The sequence below is a fragment of the Culex quinquefasciatus genome, chromosome 3, assembly GCF_015732765.1.
Source record: "Culex quinquefasciatus strain JHB chromosome 3, VPISU_Cqui_1.0_pri_paternal, whole genome shotgun sequence".
Lineage (NCBI taxonomy): Eukaryota > Metazoa > Arthropoda > Insecta > Diptera > Culicidae > Culex > Culex quinquefasciatus.
Window position 1 is genome coordinate 33,723,213 of NC_051863.1, and position 27,685 is coordinate 33,750,897.

Consider the following 27,685-nt stretch of genomic DNA (forward strand, 5'->3'; position numbering starts at 1 on the left):
ACATTTCCCCTATGTTGCAAATTATAAAAATTTAAGTACTTTCGAAAAATATGGAATTTTTAGAAAATTTTAGATTTGTGAGGTGAAAATTCATACATAATTATATTAAATTACAAAATTTTGCTTTGTTTGATACCAATACTGCAAATTTTGAAAATAAGTTTTCATAATACTTTGGAAAAATACGGTATTTTGTTAAAATTTCAGTATTTTCAAAAAAGAAAGAAATATAAAAAAGCATACATTTTTTTTGGGTCTCGTGGCGCAGGGGTAGCGGCTTCGGCTGCCGATCCCGATGATGCTATGAGACGCGGGTTCGATTCCCGCCTTATCCACTGAGCTTCTATCGGATGGTGAAGTAAAACGTCGGTCCCGGTTTCTCCTGTCTCGTCAGAGGCGCTGGAGCAGAAATCCCACGTTAGAGGAAGGCCATGCCCCGGGGGGCGTAGTGCCAATAGTTTCGTTTTTATACAATTTTTTTCCTGTTTTATACCCATATCGCGCATTTTGAAAATTTGGGTATTTTAGAAACAGTATTTTGTGAAAATGTTAATTTAAAAAATGCTTTAAAAGTGAAAAAACCTACAAAATTTTGCTTCCTTTGATACCTATGTTACAAATCATGAAATTTGAGTATTTTCGCAAAATACGGTATTTTGTGAACAATTTTGAGTTTTATACTTTGAAACATAGACCGGTGCAAATATTTTTCAAAGTTTATGTCACCTGAAAAAATATTTGCAACGGCCTTACTACATTTTAAATAAATTCATTCCAAGTGAAAGCATTTAAAATTTAACATGAAATGAGAAAATATGAAAAAAAACGCTTTTTTGTAATATCCACTCTTTGCAAGACTGAAATATTGCTGAGAATTGTCTAAGCTTTTCGAATTTATCTAGTATTTTAGTCAAAATGTTTAAATCAAATGTCTTAAAAATTATGTTTTGCTTTGAGTGTCAACCTGTCTGCTGCTGGAGGGGGCAAACTTTGGTTATTATGTTTAGTCGTCTCAGGCCGGCCCGGTTCGGCTCTATCAGACAGGTGGCGCTGCTGCTGCTGCTGCTGCTAAGTTTGGTGTCCTTTGGGAGAAAGGAAAACTTTTGCAACATTGTCGTCGGCTGCGTGTGTGTGTGCGTCACATCAACAATGGCAACGACCGGAGCCGGCGGCGTAGAACAATGGTGACTTTGTGCCCGTTGTATGCGCGCACCAATTCACGTGAACTCACAAAGCACAAACACACAAAAGAAAACGGTGAACCAGATGATGAAGTGAGCGTGTGTGTGCCATGGAAAGCATTCGTATCATCAAGCATAAATCCTGCTACTATACGACACTTTATAAAGCGATATTTTAATGCTCGTATAATGCTTGTGACGGGACAATGCATTTCATGTTGTGCTCCAATTCCATATTTTTAGGCTCGTTGATTGATTTACGGAACTTTTATTTTAAAATTGTTTCGAAATGAAAAGTTTGTTCTGAATTATCTTTTGCCTTCCTCACTGAGGTAAGGCTATAATCCTGCTCTAAAAATGAACTTCGTATAAAAACGTCGTAGACCCACCTTCATGTATACATATCGACTCAGAATCGAAAACTGAACAAATGTAGTGTATGTGTGTGTGTATGTGTGTGTATGTGTGTGTGTATGTATGTATGTGACCAACAAACTAGCTCATGTTTCACAATGTTCATGTTTCTCGGCACTGGCTGAACCGATTTGACCCGAACTTGTTGCATTCGACTTGGTTTAGGGTCCCATAGATCGAGTTTTATACAGATTGAAGTTTCGATAAGTAGTTCAAAAGTTATGTATAAAAATGTGTTTTCACATATATTTGGATCTCACTTAACTGTATGTAAACTATTTCCGGATCCACCATCCGACCCATTGTTGGTTAGGTTATCAAAAGACCTTTCCAACGAATCCAAAACATTAAAGATCTGGTAACCCTGTCTCGAGATATGGCCTCTTAAGTGATATTGATGTACTTTTTTGAAGCCGGATCTCACTTAAATGTATGTAAACTATGTCCAGGTCCATCATCCGACCCATCGTTGGTTAGGTTATCAAAAGACCTTTTCAACGAGTCCAAAACTCCAAACCTTTTCAACGAGTCCAAATATTGAAGATCTGGCAACCCTGTCTCGAGTTATGGCCACTTAAGTGAAATTGATATACATTTTTGAAGCCGGATCTCACTTAAATGTATGTAAACTATGTCCGGATCCACCATCCGACCCATTGTTGGTTAGGTTATCAAAAGACCTTTCCAACGAGTCCAAAACTTTGAAGATCTGGCAACCCTGTCTCGAGTTATGGCCACTTAGGTGAAATTGATATACTTTTTTGAAGCCGGATCTCACTTAAATGTATGTAAACTATGTCCGGATCCACCATCCGACCTATTGTTGGTTAGGTTATCAAAATACCTTTCCAACGAGTCCAAAACATTGAAGATCTGGCAACCCTGTCTCGAGATATGGCCACTTAAGTGATATCGATGTACTTTTTGGAAGCCGGATTTAAAAAATAGATGAAACTTGTGTACAGCTATTGTTGTGAGGAAGGCTCCAACCACATAGGTGGATTAAGTTAGTTTTTTAGGAACAATTCACCGATTCCAAGGAACAAATGGAGAGTGTAGAGGGAACGGCCGGACAAATGATGCGCTTTTACAAATTCCAAGTTATTCGCGTGAATTATAAAGAAAAACGCAGCATAAAGTGTTCTACTCGATGCGTCGCGTCGGAGTGAGTACGAGAATGGTGAAGATTTTTGTTAAATACGATGGAAAGTCATTTTATTTCAAAGTGAAAAGTGTTTTCGGAGCTTGTGGAGCAAAAATTCCAATATGGCGGTACAGCAGTGGTGGGCTTCTGCCCTCAATCGGCTTTTGCCAAAGTGTGTGTGAGTTCACATGAGAAGTGTGTGAGGAGATTGAGTGTAACCCAACCCTAACCTAAGGTGACAGTTTTCGCGTGTGGTGTAACCACAGATTGTCAAGTGTGTGTGATGAAGGAGAGTGTTAATAGAGTTATCTACGTGAGCATGTATTGCGTGTACGTACACGAAAAAAAGTGAGGTTAAATTTTGTACCAGCCAGCAAAACAAATGGTGTGCTAGTGTGCGTGAGATCGGGCTTAGATAGCTCTATAGAGTTATCTACGTGCGCATGTATTGCGTGTACATACACGAAAAAGATTGAGGTTAAATTTTGTCCGGCCAGCAAAATCAAATGGTGCGCTAGTGTGTGTACGCGAAACGTCATAAAGCTCTATGGCCAACTAAGTGGCATATGTTGAAATGATCATTTTTGAAGATTGTTATGAAATGTGATCAACTGGAAGATTTGCGGTGTGTCGCATTTAATTGCATAGAGGTGATGTTGTGTGGAAGCTGCACACAGTTGAATCCGCGAGCCTTGTGAGGGGTGCAACGACAGGTGTGAAACTGAAATCCAGGCGTCGTCGGCTCAGTCGATACTGATGCGTCCGATTCGATGCTGCGGTGGCAGATAAGGACCAACGATTATTCTCTCCAGAACCCGGTGAGCGCGTTTCATGTTGACTTTTCAAATATGTGTGAGTTTGTGTGGAACTGGATGAATGAAAGATGTTTGTGAGCGCCACTTGCGCGTGAGAGCTGTCATAACACATGAGTGCCATTCACTCTAAGCACTCACTGAGGGGTGAGTTAAAACATTTATCACGTTTGTTTGGAACTATCCATTTTCTTAGATTAGTGGAAACTCAACCCAATTTAAAGTGGGGAATTGTTATCGCTGATATTATTTTATTTTATTTGTTTTCTAGGAAATTTTAAACGAGAAATGTTTGTTAGGAAATATAGTGATCTTAAATTTGGTACTTAGTCTCTGATTTTAAACCAATAGTTGAAATTTTGTAAATAAGGTTGTTATACAAACTTCAGGATAATTTTCAACACAAGCGATGTTGAGATTTTTTCAATATTTCAGTTTTGATCATAAAAATATTATTTTCGTGAATTTTCGTGAAGTCCATGATTCACAAGCAACTTTGAATTTAATATTTCAAGCATCTGAGATGGCTTTTGTGTGTTTGAGAGTGTGACTGAGTTTATGTTTAATGCATGTCTACATCCGCGTAACTGGAATTTGGATGGTGGGGCAGCGCACACGCCTTGCAGAATTATTCGTGTTTCGAGTGTCACTTTTTCAGTTATAGGTGATTTTTGTGCTTCGGGTTAAATTGTGCAGTTATTTTTCAAATAAGGTGTTAAATTATCAAGGTGAAAAACTCATTGCTATAGAATCGTTTATTGAAAGAGTAGCGGGACCCCGCGGTTACCCTGCAACGTGTTTTTCGGAGCCTTTTATTTGATATGTTATTTTCCATAAGTCCTCCTTTTATCATCGCCGGTTAAGTTTGTTTAATTTAGTGTTTTAATTTTATTACGTGTTGTCCTGTTTGATTAGTGCAGTGCCTGTGACGACGCGTAGACTTGTTTTTCGTGTTATTTTCATCTCTTTTGTGTCGTTGTTTGTGTGCATGGGGTGATTGGTCAACATAATAAATAAATAAGTGCAGTGCCTATGAGGACGCGAAGTCCTGTTTATTCGTGTTTTTTTCGTCTTTTTTGTGTGCATGGGGTGATTGGTCTTCTTCTTCTTTTTTCTTTATTTTCAGTTCGCGCGTTCGTTGGCCGATGAGTTTTTTTGTTCTCTTTACCTAGCTTTCGATAGAAATGATCCGAATTCTTTTTTTCGAGACAAGCAAGTCGTATTGCTGGATTAAGTCCTTTCTACAGCATCGATGATCGGAAGGCACGCTGATGAATATTTTTTAAAGCTTATGATATAAAATCATATTAATGTATGAAGCCCTTCCTACATCACCGTTGATCGGAAGGCACGCCGACGGAGAATTTCTGATGGATCGCGGTCGAATTAATACCATATTTAAAATTCTAGATAGCTATCTTTCGGATTCGATTGTGAGTAGCGGGACTTCGTGGTTACTATGCAACGTGTTTTCGGAGCCTTTTTACATTTAAAATTTCATAAGTCCTTCTTTTATCATCGTTGATAGGAAGGCACGCCGCCGGTAAAGTTCGTTTAATTTATTGTTTTAATTTCATTAGAATCGGTTTTTTTTTTCTGTTTGAGTATTAAGACACGGAATCCTGATTACAAGGACTATTGTATCGTGTTACCCATTTTTACTGTTATTAAGCATTTCGAGATCTATAACACAGTTCCTATTGAGAGGAAAAGTGCTGTTCCATCCAGATGCTGTAAACTCCATTCCTTGTGCCTTGTGCGCTATGTATCGCTAGAACCGCGGTGACAATTTTTTCGTGTCATTTTTCAAGCTCTTCCCAGCAGCTATTATTTGCCGCGCGGGGTCTTGTAAAGACAATTGTCTTTTGCGGCGCTACTCTTGCGGTGTTCCCTTTGCTCTGATCTGGACAATGCGACTGGACTGCAGTGCAATACCGATCGGCTGGGCATTATTTACATGCGAAGACACGAGGAAAGTATTTTGGGAAGAGGCGCAAAGGAATATCCCAAGATCTATCACATGCTTGAAGAGCACGTGAAGCAACCGTTTTATACTCATGCGGTTGCTGCTACCTCTGAACATAAACCTAAGGCTGCCACCCTGAGAAGAACCCATGACTTTCCGCTTATGAAGCGAAACCCGTAACCATTCGGCCACAGGAGGTTGGCTCATTAGAATTAGAATCGGTTACGTGGTGTCATGTTTTCTTTTCGTTTATATTCTTTGATCGTACTAATTTATTCCAACTGGCAGTTTTAGTATTAACTCATCAAGCTATCGATTTTATGAAGAGTAAAGCGTCATTTATTTATTATTTTTGAAATTTGCTCGCGTCATCTAAATTGTACAAACAGTAAAAATATATTGATAAGTCCAGTCCATAGCACTACTGCTCGGTTGGCACGCGTTCGATTAAAAAAACATTCTAAATAATCAATAATTTATCTTTCCGCAGCCGGCTGCCTAAGATTTAAAATTTTCAACCGATAAACAAAATGCTCATGGTCACATCACTGCCACTCGTGAATCCTGACCTCATACCCATCTACTAACCCCCTCAAAACTCATGTGATACTTTGTCGGAGAAGCAGTCGATTGGGCGGTCTCTATCACTCAAGTATCGGACTAACATTCCCATCCACTTCCCCGTGACTCTACCACTGGTCGTGGCCGGCGCCGGTATTGATCAGCATGATAGGGCCTTTGAAACTTCATGCTTTAAGTGGGGCAATCAAACAGAAAAAGAAACTTTTCCTCCTCCATCCAGAGCACACACACTCTGTAAGGAATCCATAAGAAATCCCAGCTCATCTCCATTCCGCTTCACCGTTTAACGGTTTTAAATATTTTAAAAGTCTGCTCATGGCCCAACTCACAACAACCGAAGACGTCCCCCGTCCGAACCCGGAAAGAAATGGAAGTGCAAAACCGCTGAGGCGCTGAGATTCGGCACCTGTTTTTGGCTGTTTATGTTTATTTTTGCTCAAGTTGTTAGTTGGTCGCCATTCACGGCGGGGATACATGAATTTACTTATTTACGGAGAGAGAGAGTCGAGGGTACCGAAAGCCAAGAAAACTTTCGGTATGGCCTTCAATTGCACTCACTTTTTGGCAACTAGGACAAGGAGGATTTGGGCAATTTTAAGTTTGTGATTCATGGAAAGGATATTATAAAAGGTAAGCAAATAACATTTTGAAGAATTTCATTCACAGAAAAACGCAAATTGGATAAAATTACCACATTTTTTAATCCAGTTTTCGAAAAAAGTTATACTTTACTACACTGGCTAGCCGAATGTCCAAACAGCACGTTTTCGGCTACCACAAGCATGTCTAGTTATTCGAGTGAAATTGATTTAAATAACAGTCAGCTAACTGGTTTCGATTGAAGTGCCACCACACAATGCAAATTACCACTGCAAATAATTACTTGCTCAAATGGGTACGGATATTTTTATGAAATGATCACCGAGTTGAAATTTTAGCTTTCTTTAAAAAGAATTCACTACTTTTTTTTTATTTTTTAAATCCAGTAAATAAAAACGAAAGGCAAAAATACAACAATTCAATTCCTAAATAATATTGATATTTTTTTCACGCAAAAATCAAACTTAACTGTTTAAACCCGCTAAAAATTTTGAGCATATTAAAAAAAAGCTATAAATTTATTTTAAAGAGATATCTATGTTTCTCATGTCGAAAGTTAAACATTTTTTTATGACAAGTGAAAAGTTGTGATCTGACAATGTGAATGACAATGTTTTTTTTTTCTAGCTCCACGATTGTTGAGAGAACTAAAACATTTGAAAATATGTTTGAAGAATTTGTTTTAGCAGAAAACGAATCAAATATATTTTTTGACAAATTGTTTCAAAAAGACGCAACTTAATTTTTGAAATTTCTGGATAAATAACACCGAACAACAAAATTCCTGCACAGCCTCAACTCGAGGGGAAGCATGAAGTTTTGGGTCCCCAGAAACACGTACATTTTGAATTTTTGTCAAAAATATTTAGACAGGGCCGAGTGGTTTTTCTCCCAAATTTGTATGCTCTCGTTATTTTTGAAAAAAAAAAATGATAAAAAGACTATTTTTATGTGATTTTATATGTTTTTTTTTGCCTTTTTTTTAGTTAAAAACTAGAAGATTTGCTTCATTAGTTTGTCAATAGAATTTTCCATACAAATTTGGCAGCTGTCCATACAAAAATAATGTTTAAAAATTCAAAAATCTGTATCTTTTGAAGGAATTTTTGGATCGATTTGGTGTCTTCGGAAAAGTTGAAGGTATGGATATGGACTACACTGAAAAAAAATGGTACACGGTAAAAAAAATGTTGGTGATTTTTTATTTAACTTTTTGTCACTAAAACTTAGTTTGTAAAAAGACACTTTTTTTGACATGTTTTAGAGGACATCAAATGCCAACTTTTCAGAAATTTCCAGGTTGTGCAAAAAATCTTTGACCGAGTTATACATTTTTGCATCAATTCAGATTTTATTAATGCAAAATCAAATTTGCAATCAAAAAGTACCCAAGTAAAATTTTGATAAAGTGCATCGTTTTCAAGTTAAATCCATTTTTAGGTGACTTTTTTGAAAAAAGTCGAAGTTTTTCATTTTTTTTTAATTTGTGCACATGTTTGCCCACATTTGAAAAAAATATATTTTTGAAAAGCTGAGAAAATTCTCTATACTTTGCTATTTTGAACTGTGTTGATACGAGCCTTAGTTGCTGAGGTATTGCCATGCAAAGGTTCTTTTGCTCTACTTTCAAAATTTCTAAGCCAAGACTAACATTTTAAAAGGGCGTAATATTGAATGTTTGGCCCTTTTGAAATGTTAGTCTCGATCAAAGATTTTTTGCACAACCTGGAAATTTCTGAAATGTTAGCATTTGATGTTCTATAAAACATATCAGAAAATTAAAAAAAAGGTTTTTTAACAAATCAAGTTTTAGTAACAAAAATTTAAATAAAAAATCATCATTTTTTTTACCGTGTATCATTTTTTTCCAGTGTAGTCCATATCCATACCTACAACTTTGCCTAAGACACCAAATCGATCAAAAAATTCCTTCAAAAGATACAGATTTTTGAATTTTCATACATCATTTTTGTATGGACAGCCAAATTTATATGGAAAATTATATTGAAAATGGCTTCTTTGGGCATACCGAAGGCACCAAAAAAGTTTCAGTCGGATTAAAAAATACAAAAAAATCGATCGAGACTTTTATGTAAAGTTGAAACCCTGGTTTGATGACGTACTCAGTAAAAAAGCCAAAAAAACACATTTTTCATCGATAAAAATACAAAAATGTACTAACTTTGCAGGATTTTTTAAAGAATGTAACAATGATCAGCTATTCGAATTACTTTTTTCAAAGCAAAAAAATTTTTCAGCTCAGTTTTAAACCAAAATTTACTTAATATTATTTCCTTTATATCAGAAAATATCATAGAAATTTGCAGAACAAATACAACTGTGTTCCTTTTTTTGTATCCCCCAATTTGCTCTAATTGAGCTCCCAGGCAACCACGGGTGCTCACCTTCACCGTTCCCAAAATGTATGTATGATTAATGCGGTGTAGGCACTATGATAAACTGTGTTTCCTTTCTGCAGTAGTTTTTCCACCCATTTTCTTCATATTTTCCCTTTCTTATTATTTTCCGTCGTGGAAAACCTTGCGCATTCAACGCGAAACAACGGACGGAAAATCGAAACTTTGTCGTTGTATACACTTATATAGAGCACCCCGAAAAACACACACAAAGTCGCAAAGTAGTGGTTTGCAGGTAAAGGTTAGCTATGGATAGGTACACGTGCGCCTGCCGCCCCAGGTATATTGTTCATGGCCTTAAGCTGCGGAGAACTTTCGCGTGAGCTGCCCGCCCAAGGTGGCGTCCACTCTCTGGGTCCCCCGACTATTGCGCCATTGGCCATGAGAAGCCGCTGACAGCCACCGACCGGCGCGCGGAAGGAACACACGGACAAAAGAAAAGCTCCGGTGACCAACACGAACCGTTTCGACGTGAAATAAAAACCCCGAAAAGAAAAATTAAACTCCAAACTTGACGACATCGTTGGACGACGACGACGACGGTGGCGGCCAAGGGGAAACTTTTCTTTTCCAATCACGTAGATAATCTGCTTTTTATGCAAATCGGAATCGGTCTTTTTATCTTCTCTCGACTCTGGCAAAGTTGTTAGTCTTGTCTGGTGACGAAAAGTTTCAGTTTTTTCGAAAGTGATGGCCGAAAATAGAAGGTTGAGAGTTGATTCACCTATGGATTTGATTCGTGGACTCTAACCAAATATTTGTTTTTTCTATAAATTGACGAATAATGCCATCCTAAAGTTTTTCAGGCATATTTAACAAAATTTGATAAAAATGTTGTCTTCTTTTTCGAAAATTGACAAACTTACGGACCCAATCCTGCTGTTGTTGTGATTACAAAAAAAATAGTAAAACTTTGTTTAGTTGCAAATAATTAGGTAGACACTACATAAGAGGATGAATCAACTATAAAATTAATAATTTTCCGTAGTTTTGAAGATAATCTTGGTGCAAAAAACTATGGTTGCTGTGCACCGTTAAATAAGCGTTAAACATTTGAGAACCGTGGACATAAGGCTCCCATTTCATGAACGTTTGTTTACGATTTTGGAAACCGATTTTGGTGCGTGAAATTAATACAAAGCAGAAGATTTTTTTTAATAGATAACTGTTTTGATCACAACAAAATTTCCAACAGACTTTCCAAAAATGTGTTAACCATCTTGTTTATAAATATTAGGGAAAAATTGCATTTTTTATGTTTGTTCAAGTGTATTTTTATAAAGAATCATAAGGCTGGTACCAATTTTTTATAAACTTTTTATCCTTTAGTTCTGGTCAAGGTCAAGGGAGAATCAAGTTTCAAATTTCAAGCTAAGCAGAGCAGAGAATAGCACAGAATAATTTAAACAGCATTTGAATTATGCCTCTGTCACAAATTTGCATAATTTCAGTGATTTCATGAAAACATTTGATTCCCACTTCAAAAAAGTGTCTACGTGGTTTATGGATGAACCCTAAGTTTCACATCTTTTTACGATATGCGGTCCCAAAATTTGAAAAAATAGATAAATTCAAAATGCTCTATTTCATTGAAAATGCAGATTTGATGATTATTCAATGTATCCTTAATTTTATAGATAAGAACCGATTGTACATATTTTTTTTAAAGTCAATTTATATTATAATCAGTAAATTTTTTGCTCCCCCCCTCCTCTTCTGATTTTTTGAGAAACTTTTGAATTGGGGGATAGGGACAAAAACTTGAAAAAAAATTTGCAATGGCCAATTAGGTATCTGAGAATTGCAATGGAAAACCTTTTTGCCTTCCTCACTGAGGTAAGGCTATAATCCTGCTCTGAAAATGAACTTTTTATTAAAAGCTCCTAGACCCACCTTCATGTGTACATATCGACTCAGAATCAAAAACTGAAAAAATGTCTGTGTGTGTGTATGTGTGTGTGTATGTGTGTGTGTATGTGTGTGTATGTATGTATGTATGTGACCAAAATTCTCACTGAGTTTTCTCAGCACTGGCTGAACCGATTTTGATCGAACCAGTTGCATTCGACTTGGCTTAAGGTCCCATACATCGCTATTGAATTGTTTGAAGTTTCGATAAGTAGTTCAAAAGTTATGTATAAAAACGTGTTTTCGCAAATATCCGGATCTCAATTATATGCACGTAAACGATGTCCGGATTCATCATCCGACCCATCGTTGGTTAGGTAATTGAAAGGCCTTTCCAATGAGTCCAAAACATTGAAGATCTGGCAACCCTGTCTCGAGTTATGACCACTTAAGTGATATTTATGTACTTTTTTGAAACCGGATCTCACTTAAATGTATGTAAACTATGTCCGAATCCATCATCCGACCCATCGTTGGTTAGGTAATTGAGAGGCCTTTCCAATGAGTCCAAAACATTGAAGATCTGGCAACCCTGTCTCGAGTTATGACCACTTAAGTGATATTTATGTACCTTTTTAAAGCCGGATCTCACCTAAACGTATGTAAACTATGTCCGGATCCATCATCCGACCCATCGTTGGTTAGGTAATTGAAAGGCCTTTCCAATGAGTCAAAATTATTGAATATCTGGCAACCCTGTCTCGAGTTATGACCACTTAAGTGATATTTATGTACTTTTTTAAAGCCGGATCTCACCTAAATGTATGTAAACTATGTCCGGATCCATCATCCGACCCATCGTTGATTAGGCAGTTGAGAGGCCTTTCCAACGAGTCCAAAACATTGAAGATCTGGCAACCCTGTCTCGAGTTAAGACCACTTAAGTGATATTTATGTACTTTTTTAAAGCCGGATCTCACTTAAATGTATGTAAACTATGTCCGGATCCATCATCCAACCCATCGTTGGTTAGGTAATTGAAAGGCCTTTCCAATGAGTCAAAATTATTGAAGATCTGGCAACCCTGTCTCGAGTTATGATCACTTAAGTGATATTTATGTACTTTTTTAAAGCCGGATCTCACCTAAATGTATGTAAACTATGTCCGGATCCATCATCCGACCCATCGTTGGTTAGGTAATTGAAAGGCCTTTCCAATGAGTCAAAATTATTGAAGATCTGGCAACCCTGTCTCGAGTTATGACCACTTAAGTGATATTTATGTACTTTTTTAAAGCCGGATCTCACTTAAATGTATGTAAACTATGTCCGGATCCATCATCCAACCCATCGTTGGTTAGGTAATTGAAAGGCCTTTCCAATGAGTCAAAATTATTGAAGATCTGGCAACCCTGTCTCGAGTTATGATCACTTAAGTGATATTTATGTACTTTTTTAAAGCCGGATCTCACCTAAATGTATGTAAACTATGTCCGGATCCATCATCCGACCCATCGTTGGTTAGGTAATTGAAAGGTTTTTCCAATGAGTCAAAATTATTGAAGGTCTGGCAACCCTGTCTCGAGTTATGACCACTTAAGTGATATTTATGTACTTTTTTAAAGCCGGATCTCACTTAAATGTATGTAAACTATGTCCGGATCCATCATCCGACCCATCGTTGATTAGGCAATTGAGAGGCCTTTCCAATGAGTCCAAAACATTGAATATCTGGCAACCCTGTCTCGAGTTATGACCACTTAAGTGATAATTATGTACTTTTTTAAAGCCGGATCTCACTTAAATGTATATAAACTATGTCCGGATCCATCATCCGACCCATCGTTGATTAGGCAATTGAGAGGCCTTTCCAACGAGTCCAAACATTGAAGATCTGGCAACCCTGTCTCGAGTTATGATCACTTAAGTGATATTTATGTACTTTTTTAAAGCCGGATCTCACCTAAATGTATGTAAACTATGTCCGGATCCATCATCCGAACCATCGTTGGTTAGGTAATTGAAAGGCCTTTCCAATGAGTCAAAATTATTGAAGATCTGGCAACCCTGTCTCGAGTTATGACCACTTAAGTGATATTTATGTACTTTTTTGAAGCCGGATCCCGCTTCAATGTATGTAAACTATGTCTGGATCCATCATCCGACCCATCGTTGATTAGGCAATTGAGAGGCCTTTCCAATGAGTCCAAAACATTGAATATCTGGCAACCCTGTCTCGAGTTATGACCACTTAAGTGATATTTATGTACTTTTTTAAAGCCGGATCTCACCTAAATGTATGTAAACTATGTCCGGATCCATCATCCGACCCATCGTTGATTAGGCAATTGAGAGGCTTTTCCAACGAGTCCAAAACATTGAAGATCTGGCAACCCTGTCTCGAGTTAAGATCACTTAAGTGATATTTATGTACTTTTTTGAAGCCGGATCTCACTTAAATGAATGTAAACTATGTCCGGATCCATCATCCGACCCATCGTTGGTTAGGTAATTGAAAGGCCTTTCCAATGAGTCAAAATTATTGAAGATCTGGCAAGCCTGCCTCAAATTATTACCACATAAGTTATATCTGTTTTTTCTGGAACTAAAAAAAGCTGAAATGTGTGTCCAAACCACTCATATTACCCATTTTTGGTAAAAATTGAGGAAGGCATCAACCACATAGGTGGATTAGGTTAGTTTTTTTATTGAGAATTAAATTTCATGGGGCATAATGACTCAACAATCTTTTTTTAACTAGTCTATAATTTTCGTGTGGTCTTTTGAACCATTTTCACATGATTGATTTTTTTTAAATTTAATTCCAGACTGACAATTTTTTTTTAGTTATTTGTATTATTAAGGTTGATGCAAATATTTTTCAAATTTTTTGTCACTTTGCTATGGGGGAAGGTAAACAAAAATAACAAAAAAAAAATAAAGATTGAAATTTCAATCCAGTATTTCAAAAATTCAATGAAAAAAGGCATTCAAAATGCATGATACAGTAGTAAAATTTATTTGAATGAAAATCCTTTTTTTTGCGAAATCATTTGTTTTTGCGATATTGTACATTGAAAATTCAAAAAACTCAAAATATGTTTTATTCGACACAAACATGTTAAAAATAAGTATAAACGCAGGACAATGCATTTTTAATTGTTTCCAACTGATTGTACTTACAATTTCTGGGGGTGAGTCTATTGCATTTTTTTAAACAAAGACTCTAAAAGCATCGCTAAATTACTTAACCTTGAACATTTTACCAAATCTACTCTTTGTATACAAGAGTTCACAGAATATTTTCTCCAAATAAACTATCAGCATTTGTTCAATTTTAGCGAAAAAAAACGCAATTTCGTAAAGTTGCTTTTACACCCTTTTAAAATTTTAGTCTTGATTTGACCATTTTGAAAATACTGTTTTCGTAAAGAACGGAAAATTCCACGAATGTTTCATATTTTAGCATTCTCAATCAGACCATTAGTTGCTGAGATATCGACAATAGAAAAAAATGGGATTTTTGGGTGAGACTTAGAAAACATCAATTTGCAATATTTCGATTTTTTGAAAAAATCAGGATTGATTCAAAAGTTTAAAACTGGTGCGCCCATCCCGGGAATTTCCGGGACAAAAATCCCAGGATTTTCCTCAAACCGGGAATCTAGAATTCCGGGATTTTTTGTATATTTTGTCCCGGGAATTCCCGAAATTGAAAAAAAATATAATTTTTTGGTCTGGAAACTCAGATTTGGTTGTGGAAATAGATGAATGAATACTTAGTAATCGAAAAGAATTTTAAATCATTAACAAATTTGTATTCGGCACATATCAACATTTATTTGGCTTAAAAGGAAAAAATATTAATATTTTAACGTACGGATCCACAGAATGCTTAGTGTTTTAAATATTTTACATTAAAATTTATTTATTTTTATAAATATTTACGTTTAGTGATGGTATTAAACTTGAAAAAATATTTTATTATTTTTCACCAAACATCGGCATCTGGAGCAAATTAGGACAGCTGTTTAAGCCAATATTTTTTGCATAATGTTCTGTTATTTTTTTTTTAAATAAACAAAATAAGTGGTACACCGATTTTCTAATTTATTACTCAAAAATATCCTGAACCTATTCAGACTGCAGTCCCGATTTCCCTTAGTTGGCGGTAGTAGCTTAAAGATAATTTTTTAATATTTTTTTTTAACATGAAATTATAAACTTTTGTAAAATTTTACATTGAATGGTATCATTTTATTTGTTTTCGTTTCTTTTTTACAGTTTCAATGAATTTCTTTAAGCATTAGAAGTAATTTCATATGAAAAATAGAAGAAATTAAAAAAAAATTGAAGATGATTAATATGAAATAATTGATATGACATTAGATTAAAAATTATGGTTCATTAAAGATCCAAAGCACAACAAAAAACAACAATTCTTAGTATTTTTTAAACTAACTAAAAAACGCTGTTTTTGTTCAGATTGAAGTATAGATTATCACCAATTAACAGTATCGAGCTAATTCTATATTTGTAAGCTTGAAAAACATAACAAATTTAATTTAAAAAAAACGTAGATATTATGACTGTTAAAAAAAAGTTTACATTTTATGTCCCAAATCAATCATATCAAAAAATAAAAATTTAAAAAATAGTGTTTTCTTGCAAATCAAGTTTTTGTGAAATGAAAAATCATAAATTTTTTTAACGTGTATTTTTGTTCAGTGTAGTCCTTATCCATACCTACAACTTTGCCGAAGACACCAAATCAATCAAAAAATTACTTCAAAAGATACAGATTTTTGAATTTTCATGCATCATTTTTGGTATGGACAGCTGCCGAATTTGTATGGAAAATTATATGGACAAACTAATGATGCAAAATGGCTTCTTTGGGCATACCGATGGCACCAAAAAAGTTTCAGCCAGATTAAAAAATACAAAAAAAAATCATGACCGAAATCTGAGAGAATTTCTTGATTGTGTTGGATGCTCAAAGGGTGTTTTCGGAATTGCAAAAAATGTTGTATGGAACTCGTATCAAAACTTCATTTTTTCAGCACTCGACGTATTAATCCAACTCGGTAAACCTTGTTTATAAATGTTCAAAAAAATTCTCATAAAATGACATGTGCCAAAACAGTTGAATAAGAAAAATGGTAGAATTTTGAAACCACCGGCAAAAAATACGGTTTTTTAGAAATTCTGAGAACGCCTTCACAACGAGCGTCCAATTTTTCATAATAGTTTCTTTTAGACCAAATTTCCAAACCAGTACCATTGCAGACCACATATTATTGAAAGACATGTCTTTTTTTGAATGAAGCTCGGATTCGTAATCAGTGACAAAAGTTACTATTTAGGACAAAGTTTTACGCAAATCTAAGAGGGGTCGGGGCAACATTTTCTGATTTTGTGTGAGTGGGCAGAGTTACCCAAATACATGAATAAGCATTGCAATGCGTGCATGCTTTCTGAATAGATTATACTTCGATTTTACAAGTTTTTTCAATGAAAATATAAGTTTTAGAGAAAGAAAAAAAAAAACACTTTAACCCCCTGATTTTTTGGGGAAATTGTGGAGGAGGAAGGACCAAAATATGAAACATAATTTTAAATTGCCTTATTAAAGGGTTTTCTTTTAATTTTTGAGATCATTTCTAAAAAAAATTGGTACAATTTGAAAAAAAAAATATTTGTTTAAATAAATATTGCAGATATAAAAAATTACAAAAATTTTATTAAGCATCTCAGACTAACAATAAGAAAAGATCAAAAAATAATGCAGATTTTAACAGATGACATTTTTTTCACGGAAAGTACTCAATTTTAAGAATGTTACACGTACCGCAAAATTGAGAAAATCCACAACAAAAAATGCAAAATTCATCCAGAGCAATACCGTTTTATTTGGAGAACAACAAAGTCGGAAACTTTTCACCCCCGTTCGACATTCCCCGGCAGCCTTCTGCAGTCTGCAGTAATGTTGAGCAAACTCGTCTAAAACAAATTATTCTGTGAAAAACTGTGTCCACGCCCCCCCTTAACAACAGTATCAACAAATTGACAGACATCATTTGGTAAGCTCTTTGAGGGGGGAGGGGGACAACCCAAGCGGGAGGATCCGCAGCAATCAAGAGGAAAGGGAAAACAAAATCACTTTTCCAAAACGTTCTGCTGAACTGAAGCGGTGTCGCGCACACACACACACAATAGCGTAGAAATAAAACAAAACAATTTTACAGGTACAAACAAACAATAAATGCCTGCAGCTAAAATGGTGCCATTTCGCTGCACCTTAAAGGTATTAGGGTGAAGGCAGCTGTTTTCGTCTTAATTGTAGATATAAAAAAAATCATTTTGATTTGAATACAATTTTTACTGATGAAAATGCGTTCCAGTGTAAAGAGGGGCACCCATTTTCGTCACCCATCATCAGCTTGGAATCAAAAGCTTGCACAACACGAGCACAATAATGGCCAACGAATAGAGGCAAACGTGAAAATAAGAATTGAGCAAAAACAAAACAAAAAACAAGGTTGGAAAAACAATTCACAAATGAATCTGCAAAAGGAATTTTCAATGCGTTGCACCGCTCCCTCTCTTGCTCACACTCACTCTCACTTGGTACACATATGAATGATGAAAGCAGTTAGTAGTTCTGCTGTTTGTTTGTTTGTGTGTGTTGTTGTTGTTGTTGTTTTAACAGGTTTTCACGATCTCGGCAAAGTATGTTTGTATATAAGAGTGTGTGTGTTTGTTTTGGTGCACTATGAATCGTACCGTGGGCGGTTCGATTGCCGGTCCTCAGTCAGATTTCCATTCCGGTGGCCATGAAACGTTAGAGCAAGAATGTTTGAACATTATGAATATTGAATATCGATAGTATTGTCACGATAGTACAAAGTGACGCAAGGACCAAATTGATAAATTATAGCATTGTAGAGTTGACATTTGGACAAATTCATCTTTAAATATAGAAATATCTGAGAAACTTTTCCATAAGCATTTCTGGAGTTTTTTTTTTTTTTGAAAAGGTCCAATAAACCAAATTTTTAGTTTTTGCTTTTTGGGTGTTTTTTAATACCCCTGACTCAAGGCGGTTTCAAAAACACCCAAAAAGCAAAAAACTGGAAATATGGTTTATTGGACCTTTTAAAAAAAACTCCAGATTTAGTTCCTGTTCCAATTCACCTGAATCGACTTCAAAGCCACGCGCACTTCAATGTTCTTGAATTTCAAACATTACCAGATCACACACACACACTATTATTCGCGCGCAGTGTTGTTTATCCCGTGGTGGAAAAGTTCGCTAACAGAATCATCACTCTGGTGGAAATTTGGCTTTTATTGAAATTTTAATTAAATGCGGTCGCTCCGCTGCTGCTGCGAGCAGCAACTGGCAGTTTTGAACAACTTTTTTTTTGGGTTTTGGAAAACGTGTAGCCAGACGGGGCTACATTTGCGAACATAGTTTCCATTTCCAGCTGTGGCAAATGTTTTTGATTAAATGAGTGAATACCATTGCGATCATTTAAAATTTCCGCGAAGCTAACCAGGCAGAAGCGAGCGGGATTAAAACTTTCAAATTAAATATAGAGTGGATTTCTGGTTGGATTCATTGAATAATCGTTTGGCAACACTTTTAAAAAGGTTATGTTGAATCTAATTTATATAATTTCAAAAATATTTATTTATTTTGTTCGACTGAAACATTCTAAATGCACATACTTTCCCTGTACGAAAAGCAACAATTTCACATCATAAGAAAAGTTGAAAAAGAATCCAATTTTGTCATATCGTTTTTAATAACTGAAGGTTGAATTCCAAAATAGGTGTTTTGTTGATATTCGATTTATTCTTGATTTATTTGAACGACTTAAAAAACATCTTTTGTGCTAAATTTAGGATTCTTCAAAATCCGCTTCAATTATTGGAAAAAAAGTGTGTGGAAAGTATTGAACATATGGTCAAACCACATTTTAGTACACCATTTTAAGAAATCTAGAGTTTTTGCCCTCCTCACCTCAATGAGGAAAGGCTAAAAAATAACTCGAAAACTAAACTTCGTACTTTGAGCTCGTAAACCCACCTTCACGTATACATCTCAGAATCAAATTCTGAGCAAATATCTGTGTGTGTGGTGGGATGTTGATCAAAAAATTGTCACGCGATTATTTCGGTACTGGCTGAACCGATTTTGTCCGTATTGGTCTCATTCGATCAGTCTTGAGGTCCCATAAGTTGCTATTGCGAATTGTGAAGTTTAGTTAAGTACTTCAAAAGTTATGCAAAAAACGATTTAGACTAAAGTCCGGAACATTGTAAAAAGGGTTGTTTTTGTAAGGAAACCCTTCATGTTATAGGGTATTTTAACCATTAGTGGACCCCCTAGTAGAGCCGAAGCACATTTTTCACAAATTTTCAATATTTTAAGCACTTTTTCATAACCCTTTGTACAAAACAATGAAAACTGAAACTCTTTTGAACAATTTTGACTATTTGTTTCATCAGTTACTTGTTTTTGAGCAGAAAAATAGCCATTGGAAAAAAAGTTTTTTTCCTTTCATGGACCCCCTTTTCCTATAGTGGACCCGGGTCCATAATCCAATTGTGGACCCGGGTCCACTATAGGCAAACTGTTATTTTTAAACCAAATTTAACCGATATTTGATGTTTTGATGCATGGTGTAGGTCTAATGATAGATATAATGAATAAAAGATGGATTCTGCTCACTTTTTATCATAAACAAATTTGTTTTGTTAACAAATTTGGCTCCAAACAACAACAAAACGAAACAGACATTTAAACACATTTATTAACGAAAAAGATCAGAGAAAACGTTTCAAAATCCACTGTAAACATAAAATAATTTAAAAAAATTAATTTTGATGCACATTTTTTCATATTAATTACATAAATGGTTGACCAAAACTAAACAATAGATTTGTTTACAGTTGCTGATAAAACCACGCATGTTTATTTAAAAAAAAAACAGTTTTGTTCTTGATTTATTATTATAAAATATCATTTCAAACTGCAATTATGATGCTTCAGTTAAGTATAATTGACTATAGTTTTGATTAATTATATTTTTTTACGGCTTCAGCATTTTTGGTACTTTTAACATGAAACAGCTATATTTATACTCATAATTGAAAAATATATGCGTTTAGGTTGATAACAACAAGCATTTATTGTATGTTTAAGAGAAACTTTTGCTTAAATACACAGTTTTCTTTATTTTTGAAGATTTAATTAACAGGGGTCCACTTTCGGAAAAGTTTGATTTTCGTTGTCCTATATTGGACCCCTCTAATTTTTGCCCGAAAATGAGCAGTTCTTCGCTTTATTTTAGTAAAGTTCCTTAAACTTACATTATTTCGACTTGCTGAAGTTAAATAATCAGTCAAAAAATGATTGGATAGTTAATTCAATCATAAAATATAAATGCAGTTTTGTTGTGAAAATGCTAGTGGCCATGGCTGATTTCAGATGTCGAACTCAAAACACTTATTTTGGTGAAAAGGACAGTTAAATATCAGTCAACATTGGTTTAAATGATGCTGAACATGCCAAATAAAAGATTTGTAGACAATAACACGCTTGAAATTGTGATTTTATTGACTTTTTCATCAAAAACCCTTCAGAGGGTCCACTATAGGAAAGAGGTCCACTAATGGATAACGTACCCTACATTTTTAGATCGGTAAATAAAATATTTTTCTAACGAGTCCAAATATTGAAGATCTGACAACCCTATCAAAAGTTATAAGCACTTAAGTGTCATTTATACTCTTAGTTTATGCCGGTTATCAGATATTTTGATGAAAACATTGTCCGGGTCTTTAATGCGACCCATCGTTGAATTCGTTATGAAAAGAGCTTTGCAATGAGCCCAAAAATTGAAAATCTGAGAACGCTGTCAATGAAGCAATGCAGCTTAATTGTTTAAACATGTTAAGAGAGAATGATGCTATTTTGAATAAATGGATTTACTATACTAGTGTCAGGAACGCATTAACTACTTAAAGGTGGATTAAATAACGTTTTTTAATGGACTTATAAATGTATAAAACACAATAGCTTATAAATGATTCAATAAACTCTAGAATTAAATAATATTTAAGAAAAGTGCTCTTCAAAATCTCAACAAAGTGCAGTAATTTGAAAGTATATTTCCATACTCTATGTGAATAAGAAATGAAAGAAATGAAATGAAATAGGTATTATTAGAATTATATATGTTCTGGAAATTGAATTGCTCAATTTTTAAATATATATAATAAATAAGCCTTAGTGATTTTTGAAGCAAGAATAAAATGCCATTTTCAGGGGACTACTGGTTCGAAAAAAAAAAAAAACAAATTACAAAGTTTTCACGGAACGATAAAATGCTAAAATTGTGTATTAAAAAGAACTAAATATCAAATTTAAAGCAATTTTTAGCAAACAATACTCAGTTATGCTTTAAAAAAGAATACTGTGAAGAAAAAAAAAAACAAAATAAAAAAATGTTACAAGCCAAGGTATCAACACTGGTTTTCAAAATATCTAAGTATTGACGAAAATATATTTTATTTGCGATTCTGGCTATTAGAATCTTAGAAGAGCTCTAATATATAATACAATTTTGAAGCTCTTGAAAAAAAATTAGCCCGCATATTTTCGGCCCAACCATGACGCACGGAAAGGGGGGCGTGGCGACATAAACTTTGAAGAATATTTGCAACGGCCTTAGGTATTCAAAGCATTAATTTCAGATTACATTTTGGGTTTCATTCAAATATTAGAGTTCAATTGAAAAGAGTTGAAATGAATGAATATTTTGTCATTTTTTTGTGTGAATTTTATCAGATTTCGCGGGAATTGTGGAATTTCACGAATGTCACGATGTTTGCGAAAAAAATAGGCAGCAATATTTGACATTAGACTTTGTAAACGGACTGCTGGTCGCTGAGGTACATCCTCTTACAGTTTAAGTTTTGAGAAAAATAGCATTTCCACATTCTTCAATTTAGGGAAACTATTGATTGGTTGAAAGTTAAAAAATAATTATTTTGTCATATTTTCTGATAATGTCAGTAAAGAAATTAAAATTAAAAATTCAAGCCGAATTATTTCATTCTCATGTTTATTTTAAATTTTAAAATTATTCCACAAAACAATTTTTAACGATAAATAAAATATAAAAAAAAATGAAAAAAAAATGTCCTTAAAGCTATTGTCTTTCATATGTTTATAAGACCTACTCAAAAAAAACTCTAAAACTGTTAACAATGTAGTTTATGCAACATGTTGCAAAAAAATTCTTTCAGTACAAGTCGTACATTTATCCAACCAGGTTTGCCAGAATGGATAAATACAACGAGTGCTGGAAAAATCAAGTTTTGCGACGAGTTGTATACATATTAGGGAGGAATCGAAAATTGTTTTTTTCAGCAACACATTTTTTGGGTCCCTTTTAGAGTCTAGCGATTAGTCCTACCCACGATTGGTGCAAAGCGAATGACATTTTTATGGAAATTAATATGGGGAAACTTGCATTTTCACATTTTTAAATTTTCAAAATTCATGTTTTATTATTTCATGAAACTAACACCGTAGAAGTATAGCCCTTAATGTCTTGAACAACTTACCCGAAGACAGTCTGGTGCCAAATTGCAGACATTTCGAAATACTCGAAAAAAATACCTACTTTTTGCCAAGTCAAGCGGAATTTTTCGAAAACTATAATGCAGGGGTGCTCAAAGTTTTTGGAGGCTGGGCCAATTTTGAAGCTCAAATTAGCTTGCGGGCCAAATGAGATATAATTTTTATTTTTTTTGTATTTTTTCAAAGTTTTTGTTAATTAAAAATAATAGAAAACATAGTATGGCTTTTATATGTATTGTTTATTTAAATTGTTTTAGGAATTTGACAAAAAATATGGTTTGATCTGAATTTACTTGTGTTCTCAATACAATTTTAAAGTTTTTTTTATATTTTGAAAATGGCGGCATGTTTTTTGCCTTTTTTGCAGCGGCATAATTTTTTTTTCTTTAAATTTAGTGTAACTAAAATCGATTAAAACCCAGAATTTCAACATTTCAACAAAAAAAAATGTTAGAAAATGTTTTGAGCACCCGTAAAGTTGAATTGCAAACATTATTTTCAAAAAATGTAAGATTCGACATTTCAGCGAAAAAACATTTATTCATCAAAAATTTACTTGAATCATTTTTTTGAATACCAGAACATGCTCAAAAAGATTCTAAACGCAGAGGATTGCATTTTTAATTGATTTCAGCTGATTGCACTAAAATTTCTAGGGATATTTTGAAATTTTTCGAAAAAATATTTTTGCTTGTGATTTTTCGAGTCACTTGCAACAGCCATATTTCTTCCTATTTCATAATTTAGTCTGCCTTAATCCTGAAAGCCTGGATTTCCAAAAAAGTTTGATGAATATTTACTAGTTTCACTTTTATCACACATTATCAACAAAAAGTAAAAAAGATTATCAAAAGTTTTAAATACCTTAATTTTGAAAAAAAGTACAAAATCACTTTACAAGTGATCAGCGGGCCATTTTTCATGATTATTCAAAATGGATTCGCGGGCCACAAAAAATCACTTCGCGGGCCACGTTTGGCCCGCGGGCCATACTTTGGTCACCCCTGCTATGATATATTTGAGAATTTGGGGTGCAACTTAACTAAATAATGTCTTCTGATAATAATAGATTTGGGCATAAAAATATAAGAACAGTTATGTCTATTTTGTATTCCATGGTTCCTTAGGCAATGCTGGCAGAATATTTGAGTTTTACTGATTATTTCAATACACTACTTTTGAAAACTCTATATCTGTTTTATGACGCACTTTAGCACTATACTTTCTTTGGGAGAGTTGTTCAGGACATCCAGGGGTACACTGCTAGGGTGTTGGTTTAATAGAATAATAAAACATGAATTTTGTAAATTCAGTCACCATAGTAATTTCCATACAAATTTCAATCGCATTGCGCCAATCGTGGGCTTAACCAATCGCTACCAAATTTTGGGGGGTTGTTTGGGACCCTAAAAGGGATCCAAAAATGTGTTGCTGATTGGATTTTAATCATTCTCAATTTTCGCATATAACTAGATTCCACCCTAATACATATACAGCAATTCCCCACGAAAACAGCATGGAAAAAAACAAAAGTGCTCGGATCGGGCACAAAATTTTTCTGGGGTTTCCCTGGCCGAAATAATTAGACCCGTATTTTTTTGTTTGGCCATTAGGGTGACCTACGCCGTGTTAGGGTGGTCTGAAAAATGGCCATTTTCGTCGATAACTTTTTTCACTAAAACTGCGATAACTTTAAAATTTCAGCGATAACCTATAAATGTTTGAGTACCAAAATTTTCGTAATTAAAAGACGCATCCGATAAAAATATTTCCAGACATAGGCTTTTTGGTCCAGACACCGTCAAAACGGCATTTTAAAGTTTCATACGCCCTTGTCATATGTTAGGCTAGATTTTTAAAGCTTCTTACTATTTTTCTTTTAAAGGCCAACTTATCACCTTTCATTTGCGTATAAGACAATTGAAATCGGTTAAAATGGCGAGGAGTTATGATTTCTCGAAAAAAGTGGTTTTTGCGTAAATCGACGAAAATGGCAATTTTTCAGACCACCCTAACACGACGTAGGTCACCCTAATGGCCAAACAAAAAAATACGGGTCTTATTATTTCGGCCAGGGAACCCCCAGACAAATTTTGAGCCCGATCCGAGCACTTTTGTTTTTTTCCCATGCTGTTTTCGTGGGGAATTGCTGTATACATACATATAAACATAGTCAACATAGTTAATAAACTATAGCCAATTCAACGTTCAAATAATAACACATTTTTAAAATATTGCTTTTCAAAACAAGTGCTAAAAATTTCAGCTTCACCTTATACTGGGGACATTAAATTTTTGAAATATTTGCGTTGTCTGGAACTGAAAAAAATAAACACTGCGTACCGGCAACTGCGGCGAATTGGGACAGCAGTTTTAACCATGTTAGAGCAAAACATTTTCATTTCTCTGGTTGGTTAGGGATACAACAGATTCAGACCAACAAAATGTGTACATCGATTACCAAATTTAAAACCTTTAAGTGATCTAAACAATGCTGTCCCTATTTAGATTGTAGTCCTGACTCGCCCTAGACGACGGTATTTAACTTTTCATGTTTAATAGTAACAGTTTCCACGTCAAATCGACCAAGAGCTAATTTTTGCCACTAAAAAAATACGCAAAAATATGTTTCCATGCTTTTGTATTATGACATTTTAGAGTTGGGATGATATTTTGGTAAGTGAATACTGCAATATTTTTAAAGATTTGCCAAACTTTTATTTTTTTACCAACACAGAAAAAAAAAACATGGTAATATTACATCTGGGAAGGGGTACATCTTTTATGTCAGAAAAAAGGTGTAATTTTACCACTGGAAATGTGTAATTTTATCACTTTTCTGGGGTAATGTCACTTTTTCAGTCTAAATTGAGGTAAAATTACATCATAAAAGAGGTAATATTAGACCTTCCTAAATTACAGCTTCCAAATTTACATTATTTTTTACTGTTAAATATATAATTTTCATTTTATTTTAGGTCGACATTAAAACAATAGATGGCGATTGCTAAAACAAAACAAATGTCTGATCTTTTATCTACCCTGAAATTTGCTGGCCTCTGTTGGATTACTTCAACTTTTTTTTAATTCTCTATGAGTAAAAAAATAATATCCTGTAAGAAAATAATGCTGAGCACCTATACGAAAGCAGAACATTTGCATAATAATTCCAAAAGCATATAATCCAATTTGAATTAAATCCAACCATCCAAAACAATGTTGCAAAGTGCACCATTGAAACCATCATGCAACATATTGCACAACATTCACAGCGTTCATAATTAAACCCCACTTGATTTGCTAAGCCCTCTCAAAACAATAGAATATTGAAAATGGATTTGTGGTTTTCCAACCGGCAAGTGCGCACTCAAAACGTACTCCCATGCCCGGCTTCCCGTACCAATATCCCAACCTCCCTTTCTGAATGATTGATTACCGTGAATGGAAAAATAGTATCGTTATCGATTCTCCCAAGTCCCAATACCGGGCCGAACAGGCCGGGTCGTTTACATGTTCGTCACATTGTGTTACTTACTGCCCGGCCGAGCTGACTTACGCTGACTTGAACTCTCTTTCAGTGCCACCGACGATGATGGCTTGCATCCTTCCACGAATCACTTTAACTACCGGTTCTCTACAGTGGCTTATTATGTTTTGGTCTGGCGCTCTTCCACCCCCAACCTGGGCCGGCCCCTGGCCTTCACACATGGATAGCCACGAGCACCGAATGCCACGAATACAGCGATAGCCGACAGCCAGCCACACTCAACTCCACACAAACTATCGCGCGCGTAGCAACTTTAAAAACTGACTGCCTCCATCACACACTTTGATATGCTGGCAGTTTTTCTGACTGGAATGCAGCAGCACCAGCAACAACAACTTCAAGAGCAACAACAACAACAACAACGGCAACGACTACGGACGTACGTAGCAGCAAGGGAAAAGAAAAACAAGAGACCAACGAACAACAACTAAAAGAGCTTCCACAGCGCTCCAAGAGACCAACCAACCAAACGGAGAAGGCTCCATGCAGAAGAAGGGGAAAAATATGTCACACACAACCACCGACTGGATTCTTCTCATTACACATCGTCAGCAACTTACGGGAAACAACACTGCACGCACCGCTGTTGCAGAACTATTGAAGCAACCCTTTGGCTCACCACTTCCAGAACTTCAGGTCACCACCACATACCGATGACCCACCACGACCCCCTTCAGGACCCGCAACACAACAACCCCCCCCACCGTAAAATTCCTTAAACTCGCCGCGAAATTTCGCGTATTTACACTCGACGATTACCGAATTACCGCGAACGAGCCGACTTCCGACTGGTGAGCCAAACAGGAAACACTAACCGAAAACCGAATCAACGACGACGAACGACCCCGCGTAACTTGGCGCAGAGGAATGCAGCAGGTCCGGACGGCTTGGCGAACGCGATAAAACTGTACATGCGACGGCCGAAGAACCGACAGCAAACATGTTGCGGGCCGACCACAAACAGCACGAAGCTGGAATCAACAGCAACGGAGAGGCCGAAGTTTGCGCAAACAAACGCGGTTCGGGTTTCGGGCTGCCGCTGCTGCATGGGTCGTGCTGGCAGTAACGTGCTGGCAGTTGCGGGGGTGTTATGGTGGGTAACGGGTTATTCAAAATGGCGGTTAAGTGGGAGAAATTTTGGAGAAAAGGGAGAGCCTTTGACGGTGGGTTTTGTTATCAAACCAAACTACTAGAACTAGAATTAAATCGATTGGAACCGATTGAGTTGTTCGATTGAAAGGTTTTTAAAATCTTAGTCAATAAAGCCAGATAACTAATGAGTCTTTAGAAAAAAGATACGATTCGTTTTGTTAGCGAGCGTTACGCTGACAAATCGTTTTCAGTGAAACGGATATAATCATTTAATTTTAATTTCTGACAAAAACTGCAACAGAAACTTTACTAAATATGTTTCGATTCTCATACCGGCTTCGCATTCACAAAATTTCATGGAACGTAAAAAATTATGAAATTACCTAGAAAATGTAAAAATAAAATTTACAAAAAAATGTCCTA

The 27,685-nt window shown here is 35.3% G+C and overlaps 1 protein-coding gene across 3 annotated transcripts in view; it reads right to left on the reverse strand.

Annotated features, from left to right (window-relative positions):
- LOC6050623 (probable serine/threonine-protein kinase tsuA) overlaps nucleotides 1–27,114 on the reverse strand; it is a 201,081-nt gene extending 173,967 nt beyond the window's left edge. For 2 of the 3 annotated variants that reach the window (XM_038265971.1, XM_038265969.1), the window contains exon 1: nucleotides 26,731–27,114. The gene's annotated coding sequence lies outside the window, so the exon portion shown is untranslated. The remainder of the gene's footprint in view (nucleotides 1–26,730) is intronic. The other variant, XM_038265970.1, reaches the window with a different exon arrangement.
- Nucleotides 27,115–27,685: the final 571 nt, after the last annotated feature.